Source organism: Phyllobates terribilis, unplaced genomic scaffold, assembly GCF_046119375.1.
Source record: "Phyllobates terribilis strain yellow unplaced genomic scaffold, ASM4611937v1 Scaffold_2__4_contigs__length_985480577, whole genome shotgun sequence".
NCBI classification, from domain to species: domain Eukaryota; kingdom Metazoa; phylum Chordata; class Amphibia; order Anura; family Dendrobatidae; genus Phyllobates; species Phyllobates terribilis.
The window spans coordinates 480,963,086-480,981,261 of record NW_027362762.1 but is presented as its reverse complement, the minus strand read 5'-3'; positions in this window follow the sequence as shown (position 1 = coordinate 480,981,261).

The window sequence follows — 18,176 nt, the reverse complement described above, 5'->3', positions numbered from 1 at the left end:
CTGTGACATCCCCTGCACCGACCGGCCTGGCACCGAGTACCCACGGCCCAGAGGGCGCGTCATAACCGTACTCTGAGGCACCCTGATGGTAAAAACGGACACACAAACTGTATACAGATGACACACTGATGCACAACACTGATGACACCAGTACCATTTTTTCACACACTTGTTTAAACATGGACGTATGAATGAGGCTTAACAAATATATTTATAAGGCTGTGACCCCTTATTATCTATATCTACCTTACAAAACTGTTTAAATGATGACTTAGAGTTATTATCATAATTATCATGATGCTGCCTGCATTTATGCCCTATGATATATTCAGATATTCCTAATGTACAGCCAGAATTCAGCTGAGATAACTCAGGGGAATGGGGGCTGGGTGAGATTGTGGTAATCTCTCCAAACAATCTGCAGCAATTAGCGGCCATGACTTCAGGTCTCGACCATAAAACCTTGTGGTCTCTCCCATATAATGAGACTTCATATTGGCTGAAAGTAACATCAGCAGTGACCTTCTAATGCTCCACCTCGGCCACACACCACAACACTGATACCAAGAATGATTTGAGGTATTAAGAAAAATTACTTATTGCAAGTTAGTGGGCTAATGAAAAACCAATGGAAGGCTGAAATAATGGAAGTGTGGTTATGTTTTTTTCTTCAACCCTCATCAGTCATGCTTGAAATTATTGAAAGGAGCTCGTCTTTAATTATTTCTTCAATGCTGCATGTTTTCCATGTAAATAGCTGCAGTTACTGTTATTGAAGTTTCCTTTGATGAATAATCAGTTTAGAGCTCTTTTTGCAGTTATATTCCTGAGTGAATCTATATAATCTATATATCTGCACTAGTTTTATTACACTTCAGAATATTATATGAGCACGTAAGTTGGCACTGCTCTAAGAGGTGACAAGACAGTGCCAAGTGTGAAGTCTTTGGCCCTAATTCACTAAGACTGGCATTAATGAGGTTAATTAATTAACCATTCTTAATGAGGGGCACACAGTAATAGGATGCGCCAAATTCATTGGGAGGCACACGCCAGTTAATGAATTCGGCACATCTTATCAGTGGCGTGCACCTCACCAGCAGTCATCTGCCGTAAGAAATTCTGTCACTTTCCATGACGGGTCATGGATGTAGCCATGCCCTGTTTTGCCCTGGCTCATCCCTTGCTTTGCTAATTTTGGGGGAGCTGCTTGAAACTGGAATGAAAACAGTAAAAGTTGCAAAATCTTTACACAACTCCTCGATTCGCAAACATTTTACGTTTATTCAAAGTTTTCATGCCAGTTTTGTGACATAAACGCTTTGATGTATCAGCACGTGCACTCATATTGACAATTGGAAATTAAATCATGGCGCTCACCTCATGTGATTCCCTCGAGTGCCACAATTTTATTTTTGCCTGTGGATTTAAATGAACACTTCAGAGTATGCGAGCAGCAAAATAGGTGTTGTAAAAACTAAATTAAAAGTCTATCTTAAATATTCTGTATTTTTTATGCTTAATTTTTACCTGGTATTGCATTGTCTGTTGTTTGAATTTATTTCATTACAATGGGTGCAATTCATCATTTGCAATATTGTCGCACAGTAATGTCACCGATTTGGAGTAATGTGTGCAGTCATGTCAAGGTTAATAAACCTAGATGGCTCAGTTAACCACTAAGGATCACATTGGTGTCACAGCAAAATCGTAATAAACACAGCATCATAACAAAATAATAATACACATGCTGAAGTCACAGTGCATAATAAAGTGACAATAAACATGGCGGTCAAAAACTACGAGTTTTTCAAGTGGAAACTGCTACAGGAAATGCTATTTTTTTATGCAAAAGTGTTTTCGTAAACACCTATTAACGTTTCCTGAAGCATTTTGTTAACTTTTTTCTGGGGAATATCATGTTCATTTTCTGAGCAGGTTTTTTGAGCATTTTTAAAGCACTACTCCAGTGTGTGGTTTTTTTCAGCGCTGGAGTGGTGCCTCTAATCTAAGGTCCCTGATACTGGTCCACTCCAGTCCAGCCGTGCAATCTTGTGAACGCAACTTTTGACTTGTTAGAAGTAATGGTCATAAGTTTCCAATGTAAGTTTATGAGAGCCATATCGAGGCTCTCATAACCTTGCATTGAAAAGTAACCCCTGGCTCGCTCCATCAAACACTAGAGTTATCCAGCAGGTCGCAAACTGCTGGAGTCCGACGGGAGCAGCGGTGCTAAAAGGTTTGCATACAAAATCGGCGAGTGCAATCTGATAAAAAAAAAAAATAAAAATCGCATTGCACTCGCACCAATGTTTCTCAATGAGTCAGTGTTCATCTGCGAATTTTTCCTCAGCTGTAATCGGACTAAGGAAAGAAATTGGAGCATGCTGCGAGTAGCAGCGTATCTCGGATGAGACTCGCCAATGTAAGTCAATGGGTGCGAGAAAAAAAAATCTGACGGCACACGGACCATGCAAATGTTGTCCGATTTTTACTCACACCGCTCAAAGGAACAACGAAATTTCATCAGCCAAGTACAGTAAATTCACAGCCAGAATTCTCTGAATAGATTGATAGATATCTATTCTAGTTATACATTCTATATACCAGTATATAGAAAGATAGATAGAATAGATGTCCCGCAGATATACAATTTTATAAGTCCCCCGCATATAATAAACTTGCACCCTTTAGTGGCTGTCATGTGGCACTAAAGGCTGTTTTTAGCTTTGTTTAACCTAGTAAATAAATAATTAAAAAAAAACGACTTGGGGTCCCCCCTGTTTTTGATAACCAGGAAAGGTAAAGCAGCCAGATGTGGGCTGATATTAACAGGCTGGAAGGTCCCTTGTTATTGGGCCCTTCCCAGCCTAAAAAATACAAGCTCACAGCCGCCCCAGAAGTAGCGAATCACATTAGATGCGTTAAATTCTGGCGCTTTGCCTCGCTCTTCCCGATTGTCCTGGTGCGGTGGCAATCGGGGTAATGGTAGTTGGGGTTGATGTCAGTTGTGATTTGTCAAAAAACAGCTGGCATCAAGCCCTGGGGTTAGTAATGGAAAGGTGTCTATCAGACACCCCAATTACTAACCGCTTAATCAAAATTAAAAACACACAAAAATATTCTATTTGAAAAAACACTCCATGACACTTTCCTTGGTTCCCCAATTTGTTAAAAAGTAAAAAAAAAAACCACGCAGGTCTGCTGTAGTCTAGGGAATTCTCTGTAGTCCACAAATGGAAACTTGAAAAACATAAAAAGAAAGAAATAAAGACTAGACACTGTCCCTCGTTCACCAATTTATTAGAAAAAAAAAGTTCCCATGCAGGTTTGACATAGTCCTTGGCGTTCCTACGACGATTCCTGAATCCGACGTCCAGAGGCTATGGAGCCTTGTCCAGATAATGAAGCTCCATAGGCTGTAGCAGCAGCCACTGCGGGTCCTGCTGCGCTCCCCAAGACCCAGCGGCTCTGAAAAGCGGTAACGTGAGTAACTATACTGCTCATCAGAGTCAACAGGTAACGCTTCCCTCTATGAGACTCGGTGACTCTGATGAGTGGTAATAAATAAAAGAAAAATGCTAGAGAGGTGCTTTAAGCATTTTTTGGAGCAATTTTCTAACATTTTTTGAAGTCCATTAAACAATGAATAAAATGTTAGCATCTTTTTGAAGTAAAAACACTTACGCTCAAAGAGACGGCCAGGCATCATTTGTGCATTTTTTTTACTCTTCCCATTAACTACTATTGTGAAATATGGAGCAGCTTCATAGCTGAAAACACCTGAAGAATCCTCTTCTCCATTTTTCTTTAGAGGTTTCCAAAAACCTGAAGCAGTTAAAAAAAACACCTATAAGGGTATGTGCACACGATGCAGAAATGAAGCAGAAAATTTCTGCATCATTTCTGCATCTCCCTGGCAGAAAAAACGCATGCAGATTGTGCATGCGTTTTTCCTGCAGAATACATGCGGATCCACATGCAGATTCACATGCGTTTCCGCATGCAGATTGACAAGCGCTTTCCAGGCGATTTTAGCATCACCTGGAAAGTGCTTGATAACTAGGTCACACTATATAAATCCATGCAAACAGCATGGATTTATACAGTGTGAACCGAGAGAGTGTATATACTTACCTCTGATGGCCCGCGCTGTCCTGCTCACTCCGTTCTCCCGGCTGCCGGCAACTTTGAATTGAAAGACCTGCCGACGTCAGCGTCACGTGACCCGTCACATGACTCTGACGTCACCGCAGGTCCTACAACTCACTGCAAGTGCCGGGAACCAAGCGGGAGCGCTGCGCGGGCCGACAGAAGGTAAGAATACATTTATTTTTTATTTTATTCTTCTTTTTACAGCTTTTTTAATGGTACCTGGGTGTGGATGAGACTCTCCTCTCCTCCACACCCGGGTACCATCCGCACATTAGAACGCACCAATTACGCAAGTACAAATGCTGTCTTGCGGAATTGGCGCGTTCTAATGCAAGTCAATGGCGGCGAAATCGCCGCGTTTCCGCAAAATTAATTGACATGCTGCGGATTTTTGACCGCAGCGTTAACGCTGCGGAAAAATCCGCATCATGGGCACAGCACATGCGGATTTCCATTGGGGAACATTGCTGCCCTTCTACCATGCGTTTTTCATGCGTTTCCGCGGCGTTTACGCAACTGCAAAAACGCCGCGGAAACGCATGAAATACGCATCGTGTGAACACAGCCTAAGTCTGAACGTATGAACTTAAGATAAATAGAAAGTCAGGCATTTTCTGACTTCTTTTACATGTATTTTATAGGAGTTGTAATATGAAGGTCAACCTTTGGCACTATAATGATATGTTGGAGAATTGCTTGATGCCAAAAAGAAAAATCTTTATTATGAGCGACCAATCCAACAAAATTAACTAACGTTTCGGCTTACGCCTTTTTCAAGGTTATTTATACAAAAAGAAAACATATATGCAGCTATCAATGGTCGTTCTGACTTATATATGAGAATAATACAATTATTATAAACATACAAAAATTATGCTCTCTTTATATTGTGAAAATCTCATCAAGTTTCAATCACGGAGGCAAAGGTAGAAAATAGTCCTGTAGGGATGAGTTATCAGTCTGAATAATATCAGGATACCGATAACCATAGGTAATGTTCCCATTCCAAGAGAGACATGGATAGTGCCCCAAATCAACATATAAGGATAACCCAAGGTCCAGAAAATAAGTATATAGCAACCATGTGCATCTTAGTAATACTCAATAAGGCCCAAAAGCTCATATGGAGAAACGATAGGTGAGTGCCGGAATATGTGAAAGATAGAGACTGCTTACCTGGCTCAGTAGTAGGTGCTCATAGCCTGTGAATAAGTTGTACAGAAGCATATGATCCTCTGGTATTGTGTGAAGGAAAAAGAGTCTGTCCCTCTATAAGTACGTGTTCCGGAAAGCGGAATCGGATGTGACGTCAGAAACCGGATCTGACAGTTGCGTTTCACCACCAGAGGAAAAGGAAGAATGTATGTTGTTTATAATAATTGTATTATTCTAATGTATAAGTCAGAACGACCATTGATAGCTGCATATATGTTTTCTTTTTGTATAGATAACCTTGAAAAAGGCGTAAGCCGAAACGTTGGGTAATTTTGTTGGATTGGTCGCTCACAATAAAGATTTTTCTTTTTGGCATCAAACAATTCTCCAACATATCATTATAGTGCCAAAGGTTGACCTTCATATTATGACTTAATTTTCCTTCCGAGCACATTTATTTGGTCTGTGTGAGTCATTGTGGATTTTGGTTTTATAGGAGTTGATCCACTAAAAAAGAAAAAAAAAGCATGAAAAAATACAGTGCGAACATTCCTTAAGGCTATGTTTACACAGAACCAAAATCCTTCTCAAAAAAGCACTTCAAATACTCTTGGAAAATTCTTTCAATTAATTTCATTGGGAAAACCACTTTAGGGTATTGTGCACATCATGTCATTTCCAAGCAAATTCCACTTGGAATACAACTGAAAAAGTGCTAAATAAACACTAAAACGAATGAGCATAATGCACAACAATGTAAAAATGACTTGCTGAGCATATATTCAGTCTTTTAGAGCTTCTTTTATCCTCTTCAGACTTCAAAAGCCAAGAAGAAGCTTTCTATTAAATGAACAAAAAAAAAAGACGCTTGTGACGCGCCCATTGGGCCGTGGGGATACCCGGAGCCGGGCCCTGTAGATGCTGGGGGTTGTAGTCACCGTGGCGGTGACCCGGTCCGTGACCCAGGGCGGTCAAACCAGGGTAGTCTATGTGTATCTGGTTTAAATAGTCCGACTACGCCACCTGTGGAATGCGGTTATTGGGAACCGCCACTGCGGAGCAGTCCACTGAAGCTGATGGTGTGTGCAGCAAGGTGATGTGACTCCCCACAGGAAGAGTGTAGCATCAGGGCAGCGTGTATGGATGATGGTGGTGATAGTGCCTGGATCAGTAATAATGACACGGAGTCGTTGCAGTGCAGTCCCAGGGTTTTTACTGGTGGCAATTATATAGGCCCCAACGGGAGTACTTGCTAGGGATGAGGGCCTGGTCAGTCTGGGAGCAATCCTAGAATTCCCCTGGCCAGGTGGAGTTGTAGGCCTGCCATTCTGACTGTACTCTTTTGGCTATCCCGCTTATAGTCGTGTTGTAGCCTACATCCCTGAGTGTAACGTGCTGCTCACCTGTATGGCTGACGACTCGGATCCCATGTATTCCTTGCTCCTCTGTGGCGGTACTGGTCCTTTCGTGTGGCTGAGCCTCCGGGCTTCTGTTGGCCAGGAGACCGACAATCTCCTGCCGTCCGGTTTCTGCTGCTGGGCTTGAAGGGTCCCACAACCTCGGACTCCGGTGTCCGGTTCTCGGTGTGTGCTCTGGCTAGGACGATCTCTGCCAGCTCCAGTCCTCAGCTCCTTGCTCCTTTGTGACCTATCTGACTCCTGACACTGAACTTCACTTAACCCCGCCTCCAGACCCAGTTATAAAGGGCAGGATCCTCCCCTTTCTGGTCTGGAGCAGGAGGTGTTGCTTGTTGTGTGTCCCTGACCAGGAAACCCCTGTTTTGCTCCCAGACATGGTATTACTACCACTGTGGCAACCAGACCCTCTGGGGTGCCACATTCCCCCCTAGCAAATTTCAGTATTCCGGGACTGAACATATTTTCCAAAAATAACAGGTAACAAACACAATACATGAACATATTTACAGTCATTACTGTCTCTTTAGGTCACGGTATAATCCGTTCCCAGGTGTCCATTCCACTGAAGATGTAGTTTGAGGGACCCATCCCAAACCCTCCACGGGGGCCCTCGGGTGGCTACAGGGCATTGATGATCCGGATGTTGGACCACGTCTTCAGCCACCTCCACGGGTTTTAGTTCTGTGGTCTGGAACAAAAGGGGCACTTTCCAGGTGCAACTATTTACAAGGTAAAGTTTTTGGTTATCCATTGTCCATAACCGGAAAGTCTTTTTGGACCCTGTCGGGTAACTGGAAAAACATACTTAACCCTCCGTCACATACAATATCGGTTCTAACGAGTTCACATACAATGTGACTGTCAGGCGCAGGCTAGAAAAATACCTATAATATCTAATGTTTGCAATTTCAATGCTCTAAAAGTGATCAGTGACCTTCATAGGGATGTAATAAAAGAAACTACACATAATCAGGTGCAAAAAAAACCCATTTACTTAACATAAAACTAATAACTCTGAAATACAAACATTTCAAAACTCCCGCCAAATAGTCCCCAGTTCAACTCTGTCAAAAAACTCTACAAAGAAAATTTATGGAAACAAACTTAATTTTAAGGTACCTTAAGCACTATTAAACACATATTCAATCAGAATTAGATCCTGAAGTTTCCCCAGAAAAATTACACTTGCAGAGCAAAGAGCAAGAATTACACATCATTTTTGCATGTGTCAGGCAGATTGCATTATGACATTTGTGACATTCATAATTAGAAAGCCTTCTGATTCTGCCTTCCGTGGTGCAGGTGGTGCATCTCCTTCTTTTGGGAGGTGGTGCAGCTGGTGAATTTTCACTATCATCTTCTGGGCGGAATCTTTTGAGCTGAACTTGAAGGCGAGAGGGGATACCGATTGTTTTCATACTTCTCCTGCGTAGCTCTCCAAGCACTAGTTCATGGGCCAATTTTTTCAGATAGAATCGTCTACGGAGTGGTTCAAGCTTGTTTTCAAGGTAAATGACTTGTGAATTTATACCACCCAAATTCAACATAGCAAAAAATATGACCATTGGCCAGCATTTGGTGTTTCTGCTGACGTTGAAAGTTGAGCACATCTGATCAGCTGTATCAACACCCCCTTTGGTTGCATTATAAAATGTAATTATCTAAATTTTTCAACTCCATCCCCATCTTTACTCCAAAGTTCCTCCAAACTTTGTCTATTTGCCCTATAAGCTCCTGCAAGGTATAATAATCCAAAAAAAGCACGCAGTTCTATTTCATCTGTGGCCTTGATGGTTCTGTTGCAGATGAACTTGTCCTTTATAATGTCTATATATTGGTTGGTATATGTGACAATAGAGTCCAGAATGTCATCTGTGAATAAACTATTCCAGCATTCAACTGCAGTTTTTGCATTACTTGCAGTTCCTATAACTGCAGGAAGGTGAGTAATAATGTTTTGAGGTTCCCTATGTTTTTTCTGGAGTGGCTTCTTGTTCCATTGTTTTTTTTTTATCTTTTCCCATATAATAAGATTCTACATCTTCATCCTCATCACTGTCACCATCTTGCTCTGTTTCAGAATCCACTTCACATACTTCCACCTCATCATGAGAATCAATCTCACTTTCCTCTCCTAAATCCTCATTCAGTGTGGGGTCTGCATCATCTAACAGCATGTTTGTTACTTCCTCAACATCAAGGTTTTTTTATAAATTGTACATTTTCCTCTCCATTTCAGCAGATAATCTGAAGCATGAGAAGGAAAATGTGTTAGGGAACTACTGTATATGCCTGAGCAGCACACTTTCTTTTTTAATCTGCCTTATTTCTATGAAATATCCTCACACTTTGTGCTATACATTCATAAAACAAGCTAAATAAACAATTGTGATGAATAAAAACATAAAATACCAACCTTATTGAGTGTGACGTGTTCACATACAATGAGCCTGACAGTTATATCTGTCCTCCTGAAGCTCTGCAATCCAACTGTGGTATGAGGTTTCACAGAGCTGCTAGAGACAGGAGACTACCTGGAGGGAGGGGATTTCCTCACAATCTGGTGAGGAAGGAGAAATGAAAGTAAAAGAGATGTGCCTGTTACTGTATGTGACGGAGGGTTAATACACACATAAAACATTTGCAATAATACTGTTATACATTACACTTAAATTCTCCAACAAGCAGGGATCTGACCTCTGGTGATTCTGGTAGATCTACGGAGTACACTTTCTGTCTGTGTTCTACATTGGTCCCCTGTATCTACCCCTGGTGTGGCGAGTTCAGCGTGAACAGCGCTACAGGTATTTTGAGGTGTCACTACTAGGTTGGGCAGCTTCCTACGGATCCTTTGGCTTACCGTGGGTACGACAGGCTTGCTACTAGCAGAGGGTAGATCCTCCTGGTCTGCTGATGAGGAATCTTCTGTCTCCGGGGCCAATGGTTCTTCCAACTCTACTGGGACTTCTACAGCTTCTTGAGGGTCTGGTTGGAGAAATGTAAGGACTGGCACTAGTGATGGGTAGCTCCTGAACGAGCCGGCTCTAAGAGCCGGCTCTTTATAGTGAATCATATGAGTCGGCTCCTGGCAGGGAGCCAACTGAAATTTAAACGGCTCTTTGCCAGTTCACGTTCCACAGTCAGTCCCCTCTGGCCCCGCCCCTCCCCTCCCCTCTGGCCCCGCCCCTCCCGGCCCCTCCCTCCCGGCAGTAGTCACTCTGATCTTATCCAGGAGACTGAGAATGCCTGCTCCTCCTGCTGCCGCACATAGCACTGACTCACAGCCCCGCCCCCCTCCAATCTGTGACAAGCAAGCAGCAGTCAGGCAGTCAGGCACTTTATTAAAGGAACACTGACATCTGGATTTAGCCTGATTATAGTTATTTACCGCCAGCTTGTAAATCCTCGCTGAGCGAGGGAGAAACAGCGGATGTAAATGTGCGTCCCTTGTTCTCTCTCATTCACTTGAATGGAAGAGAACAAATGATCCAGCGATGCATATGGGCAGGGCAGATAAGGATCTCCTCTGCAAACATACCATCGCTGGATTGAGCATCACTGGATCGCAGGCTCGGGTGCTGCATGGTCCATGCGGTCAGTCAGCGAGCGCTGGCCGACAACATGGTCGCATCCTGTGTGTCTTTTGCTGAATAGGGCTCCGGCACAGGACAACTTCCATGGAAACCCATGTAAACAGTTACATAGGTTTTTATGGAATACCAGCAGGATTGAAGCAGAATTTTTAAAATAAGTATATGGAGAATATACCTATTTTAAAAAGTTCTCTTCAATTAATGGCACTAATGCCCATGTGATCCAACCCCTTTAATGACATTATATTAGTGATGGCAAAAGACATTGGTCCTTGATGGGACACCAAAAAAACAGTCTTTTCCAAAACAGATAATAACAGAAGAAATAAACTGAATCAGTCCATCCAAGCTATGGCACTTAGTTTATCTATCCAATGGGCCCTAAAGACAATTTTAGGCTGCCTTCACACTTTGTGGATTTGCAGCGGAGTTTCCATGCAGATCATCAGCGTGGAAATTCCATGGCATTTACAGAAGCCAACAGTGGCAATGGTTTTTATCCAAAACACATTCTCACTTCGTGGAAAAATTCAGAATCTGACATGAGGTGTGAAATTGGCTTCAGCAGCAGCATGTCAGTATGTGCAGAATATCCGATATGCGAAATTCATTGCAGTCAATGGACGGGTGAATTCCGCAGCTGCGACATTTGACACTGCAGTTTTTCTGCAGACTGTTTGCAGCAGACAGCCCACAGCGAACTCGCCAAGTGTGAAGGTAGCTTTAAAATGTGGCACTGATAATTAGTATCTTGTTGGTATTTTGCATGTTCATTTTGTGTTTGTTAAAGTTTTTACAGCAAATAATATAAAATCTGGTTATTCTGGAAACTATTCTGTTTTATGTCATAAATTGGCACATGTGTAGATTTTTACTAAAAGGTATACAATCATGGGTTAAAACATACCAGAATTTGGCTTCAAATTTAAAGCCAAAGGTAATAGGAAATGAAGAGCCATTTTCGGAGCCAAAAGAGCCGGCTCTTTTTGGTGAGCCGATCCAAAAGAGCCGGCTCACCAAAAAATCGCATTTTACCCATCACTAACTGGCACAACTATTGCATAATTTACTTGTGTCCACGACTGTGGAAATTCTCCAAGTACTGTGCTGACCATTTCTTCCACTTCCTCTGCGGGTTGAGGGATATCTTGGCCTTCTTCAGCATGCTGTAGCTGCTCGGGACATTTCTTCAGGTGGTCTCTGGAAACTGTTGCTGTTGTCTCACCTCCGTCCTTACTTATGAGGCACACCTTGGTGTTATCATGGCTTGATGGTAGAATAGTGTACGGCTCTGTTTCCCACTGGTCATCCAACTTGTGGAGTCGCCTCTTCCTCTTTAGGACTTGCTCTCCAGGTGACAAGGGGGCAGCAGGTGCATGTTGATTGTAAGTCCTCTCTTGCCTTTCTCTGGCTTGGGACAGACTTCTTTCAACACTTTCCTGTACCTTACGGTATTGCTGTTGCCACTCAGTGTCCCAATCCGCATCCGGTGAGGCGTCCTCTGGTGTCAGAACTCCCATATCCAGATCGATGGGCAGCTTACCAGGTCTCGCTCTCATCAGGTAAGCTGGTGTGCAGTTGGTGGAATTCACTGGGATATGATTGTAGAGGTCCAGCAGGTCTGGCAACTTTTCTGGCCACAGGCCATGCGGGCGGCAGAAGTGCTGCTGGAAAGCTCTTGCTGCTGTCTGAGCCATTTGGTCCTTAACTGGCACTACTACCAGGAACCGGGAGTAGTGATCTACGATGGTGAGAGCGCAGACATAGCCTGACCTGCTCGGGGATAGTTTCACATGGTCCAGGGCTACCAGTTCGAGTGGCTGCTTGGTGATGATGGGCTGCAGGGGAGCCCTCTGGCTGTCACGGTCTTTTCTTCTCAGGTTGCATGGTCCGCATTCTCGACACCACCTCTCGACTGCTTTCCTCATGCCAACTCAATAGAACCGTTCACGTAGCAGGACTTCCAGCTTCTTCCATGCAAAATGTCCCGCTCCATTGTGGTACGCTTCCAGGACCATAGATGCATCTTGCCTCGGGACTACCACCTGCCAGACCAGCTCATGTGTCCGGGAGTTGACAGTTCTTCGACACAGCTTCCCTTCAAAGGTGAACAGCTTGCTCTTTTCTTTCCACAGCTGTTTGGTCTCTTCTGGAGCATCTGAATCAGGGTATGAGTCAGCTTGTGTCAGCAACTGTTTGACTAGGCGAATAGCCGGGTCACTGTCTTGTGTTTCTGCCCATCAATGGTGGGGCAATGGATTGAACGTGGCTTCTCTGTTGGCAGAGCACCTGTCCTTCACACAATGGGAGCACTGCTTTATCCCATGGCGGTGGAACGCGGGGATTTCTATCTCTTCTAGCTCCTCTGGGTCTTCTCCCCCGTCTGGCAAGTTAGGCATTCTGGACAGCGCATCTGCGTTTGCATTCTTGTGCCCAGCCCAGTACTTGATGGTGAATTCGTAATTAGACAGCCGGGCCATCCATCTTTGCTCCAGGGCACCAAGTTTTGCAGTGTCCAGGTGTGTCAGCGGGTTATTATCCGTGAAGACGGTGAATTTGGAGGAGGCGAGATAATGCTTGAAGCGCTCTGTCACAGCCCAGACGATGGCAAGGAACTCCAACTTGAAGGAGCTGTAGTTCTCTGGGTTTCTTTTGGTGGGCCAGAGCTTCCTGCAGGAACGGTCGTCCTCCCACATATTTGTCTCGCCAGCTTGATGGGCCTAGTGGTCTTATGCCTGGGGGTTGGCCCTCTGCACCAGGTTTTGCTCGTTTAAATGACAGTACCTTGCATAATGTCCTGGCTGGTTGCAGCTGCGGCAGATGGGTTGTCCGTCCTGGTTGTAGCGGTCGCTGTTCCTCCCCTCTGGATGGTGGAATCCTCTTCTGTCGGCGCCACGGGACGTCCTCCGGACTGGAAGCCAGCTGGATCTTTCCTTTGGAAGACACCTGCAAGAACTGCACAGTTTTGGTTAGTGCAAATCTTTGGACAGTTTTGTTAATGCTTTTTCTGCCATTATTTGAGTGGACCAGCTCAAAGAAACTTGAAAAGACACAGTGTGAAAAAACGCAGTCTATTCAAACACGGCAAATTCTGCATGTATCTGGTAAACCAATGCACGTGCTGTAGAAACCCTAATACAGGCAATCAGTCAGCAGCTTTTTGCAGTGTAATCTGAGAGCACCATAATATACGAGCAGAGACACTGATTACAGGGATTTGTCACTTACTGGGCTGTGTTTTGCTGTTTCAGTACAATAAGCGTTTCATATAGAAGAAGATTATCATTCCAGGACAACTGCCCTCGTGCCCTCTAGTCCGACCACGCCCCCAGCACTAATTAACAGCTTTCTGTCTCCATACAATGCGCACAGAAAGCTGTGGTGTGGGCTCCGTTATTCACAGCTCAACAACTGACCCTTTATAGATCTGTCTGCAGCAGAGAAAACTGTGATTCTATTATAACTGCTGCACCCAATAAACTCTAGTAATAAACTCCCTGTAATCAGGGTCTCCGTCCCTATCTCCTGCAGCTGTCAGATTACATAGCAAAAAAACTGCTGACAGATTCCCTTTAACGTGAATGGAAAAATATTATTAAATATTCTCATCTTGTCAGTTGTATTGTAATGAATAGTCATATAACATAACACTCGATTGTATCCTTTTGCCTTTGGTTCAGTTTATTATGTGGCACCCTGCTGTTCACAGGTACCACAGGACCCAAAAGGGTGCATGGATGGACTTCTCCACAAGAGGCCCTCATTACAAACAAACACCTCCGCCCTTCCACCTCATACCACCAGAGGGAGCCCGTTAGGGATATACAGTACAGACCAAAAGTTTGGACACACCTTCTCATTTAATGATTTTTCTGTATTTTCATGACTATGAAAATTGTACATTCACACTGAAGGCATCAAAACTATGAATTAACACATGTGGAATTATATACTTAACAAAAAAGTGTGAAACAACTGAAAATATGTCTTATATTCTAGGTTCTTCAAAGTAGCCACCTTTTGCTTTGATGACTGCTTTGCACACTCTTGGCATTCTCTTGATGAGCTTCAAGAGGTAGTCACCGGAAATGGTTTTCACTTCACCGGTGTGCCCTGTCAGGTGTAATAAGTTGGATTTCTTGCCTTATAAATGGGGTTGAGACAATCAGTTGTGTTGTTCAGAATTCAGGTAAATACACAGCTGATAGTCCTACTGAATAGACTGTTAGATTTTGTATTATGGCAAGAAAAAAGCAGCTAAGTAAAGAAAAACGAGTGGCCATCATTACTTTAAGAAATGAAGGTCAGTCAGTCCGAAAAATTGAGCAAGCTTTGAAAGTGTCCCCAAGTGCAGTTGCAAAATCCATCAAGCGCTACAAAGAAACTGGCTCACATGAGGACAGCCCCAGGAAAGGAAGACCAAGAGTCACCTCTGCTTCTGAGGATTAGTTTATCCGAGTCACCAGCTTCAGAAATAGCAGGTTAACAGCAGCTCAGATTAGAGACCAGGTCAATGCCACACAGAGTTCTAGCAGCAGACACATCTCTACAACAACTGTTAAGAGAAGACTTTGTGCAGCAGGCCTTCATGGTAAAATAGCTGCTAGGAAACCACTGCTAAGGACAGGCAACAAGCAGAAGAGACTCGTTTGGGCTAAAGAACACAAGAAATGGACATTAGACCAGTGGAAATCTGTGCTTTGGTCTGATGAGTCCAAACTTGAGATCTTTGGTTCCAACCACCGTATTTTTGTGCGACGCAGAAAAGGTGAACGGATGGACTCTACATGCCTGGTTCCCACAGTGAAGCATGGAGGAGGTGTGATGGTGTGGGGGTGCTTTTCTGGTGACACTGTTGGGAATTTATTCAAAATTGAAGGCATACTGAACCAGCATGGCTACCACAGCATCTTGCAGCGTCATGCTATTCCTTCCGGTTTGCGTTTAGCTGGACCATCATTAATTTTTCAACAGGACAATGACCCCAAACACACCTCCAGGCTGTGTAAAGGCTATTTGACCAAGAGGGAGAGTGATGTAGTGCTACGCCAGATGACCTGGCCTCCACTGTCATCAGACCTGAACCCAATCGAGATGGTTTGGGGTGAGCTGGGCCGCAGAGTGAAGGCAAAAGGGCCAACAAGTGCTAAGCATCTCTGGGAACTCCTTCAAGATTGTTGGAAGACCATTTCCGGTGACTACCTCTTGAAGCTCATCAAGAGAATGCCAAGAGTGTGCAAAGCAGTCATCAAAGCAAAAGGTGGCTACTTTGAAGAACCTAGAATATAAGACATATTTTCAGTTGTTTCACACTTCTTTGTTAAGTATATAATTCCACATGTGTAATTCATAGTTTTGATGCCTTCAGTGTGAATGTACAATTTTCATAGTCATGAAAATACAGAAAAATCTTTAAATGAGAAGGTGTGTCCAAACTTTTGGTCTGTACTGTATATATGTGGAGGGTGGAGCCAGGCAGTTCAGTCTCAGTCTGAGAGAGAGTGTGCTGCCACTGAGAGCAGTGAAGACGCAGCACGTCTGCTGCTGTATTGAGGGCCCCGAGTGTGGCCGGAGGCAAAGCGGAGAGGAGAGAGGAGTTGAGGGGGCAGAGGAGCATCATAAGCTCACCCCAAGACACAAACCGTACACCGGGTCCGTGCCTACAGGGTCCTTTACACCCAGTAGGGATCACCGGCATACCAGGAGGACTACAAGTCCCTGGTCGACATAAAGCTAAACCCTTGACTAGACTAGGAACCAAGAAGGCCCCGGCGTCCAGGGATAGTGGTTGCCAGAAAAAGGTCCTACTACCAAGCGACAGGTGAAGGAACAGCACGACACAGAAGCTAGGCCCAGTTGCAGGCTGGCCAGGAGCTTAGAGAGAGGGAGACACGGACCAGGAGGCCTTATACCCGCTCACTGGGGAGAAGTCCTGAAGTGCACCCATCCTACTGAGTACCCTGGACCGTACCTGACATCCGTACCAGTAAAGGTATTGAAGCGAATCCCCTGTCTCTGTCAGTTACTCTTGCTGCGCCATCCCGACTGCACTACAAGCCCCAGCATCACCACCCACCATCAAACTCTACACTACCCCAAGGGCCCGCTCCGCCTGTGGGGAGCAGAAACATCCCAGCTGCCATCCCATCACCCCCGGAGGTCTGCAGCAGCGCCGGTAACCATTACAGTAAACCACAGGTGGCGTCACGAGACAAACTGTATACTAAAACCCCTTTTTAAAGAGAGACCCATAGTACGGGCCCGGGAGCCGACTGCTGTGACCTCCTAAACAAGGTAAAAGACCCAGGTACCGAGTCCCCTATATCCCCCTGGATGACACAATTACATTTCATAATTGCATAAAAGGAGTGCATTAGCTCTATATAGTGAAATGGCCCCCAATACATTAGACTGTCAGTGTCATACGACTTGAAGTGAAGATTACAATGTTTAGATGACTAAACTCACTATTGAGCAGAAGCTATTTTCAATACACAACACACAATGAAAACTTTAAATATGATTTGTGAATATAACACATTCTGGGAACAGTTGAGTACATTAGCTGAGAAATAATGGGAATTTCCTGTAAGACCTATTTGTTCTAACCACATGATATTCCTTGGTGTGATTTCCTCACTATAGCCTGCTAAACAGGCAAGGCGCTGTTTAACTGTGAGAACTCCGATGAGAATTATATGAATGGTGGTATGTATTGAGGATGATACGGAAGAGCTCAAAAGGCAGAGCAAAGGTTTCTAGTCTGAAAGGGTTTGTGCAATATGTGAAACATTTCCTATTAGAAAATCATGGCAGACTCCTTTAAAGGGCATAGTCTAAGTCTTTCACGCATATATATAAATAGGAGACATACACAATGTGGGAAAAGTAGCTTGTAGTATTGTACGAGGTTGAGGAAAAAATGATCCTATAAATATTAGGTGTTGTTGTTATGAATCTTTTCTGTATGTTCTGAGAAACCTCAAATTTTATTGCACTAGTTTTTCAGTGTTCAGAAATACATCCAATATGGCACCAATGTTAATACTTCACACACGGCTGTGCCTATAATAATAGATGGCGCACCATTTGGTCTTTAGGGTAAAAGTGATGGAATTCCAGGACCCATTCAAAGCTAAGAGACATTGAGCTACCAAACAAGAAAATCCTTCCAGGAATTAATACTCAAAGAGGAGGCATGCCCCTAAAAACACTTTTGCTGATTAAACTTGGTCTTGCTACAAAACAGTTGTCCCACAATTGCATATATTGTAGCCAGAAAAAAAAACGGTACTGGAGTGAAGGTCAAAATGTGGAGGAAAATGCAGCCAACTATGTGGCAAACCTGAGTTCGTTCCATAGATGAAAGAACACCAGTCGGGCTAGAATGACAGGTTTATCTTTCAGAGACTGGTCGTACAATGTCCGTCTAACTCCTTCAATCGCTATATAAGGGGCAAATGTGCCAAGTGACGTGGTACACCATAGCAGGCTCCTGCCCGCCAAGGTAGGAACCACTAGGTGCACAAAACAACCAATCACCTACAAAATTCTAAAAGTATTGTCTGGTACAGGAGGTTCGGCAAGAACCATGCAGTAAAGCCCATAGTTTATAAGTACGAAACATTGTTATTGTTAGGGCTTACTCCCACTTGTGTATAAGTACACCGAGTGCAATGCGATGAAAAGTAGCATTGCATTCGCAACAATGTTATTCAGTGAGGCATCCGTATGCCGTCTGATTTTTTATGCAACTCAAGTCAAAAAAACAATAGGATATTCAATCAGGAAGTCATCATACAGAAAAGTGTTTAAAAACTCAACAATCACAGAGGACAAACTGTCAGCCATATCC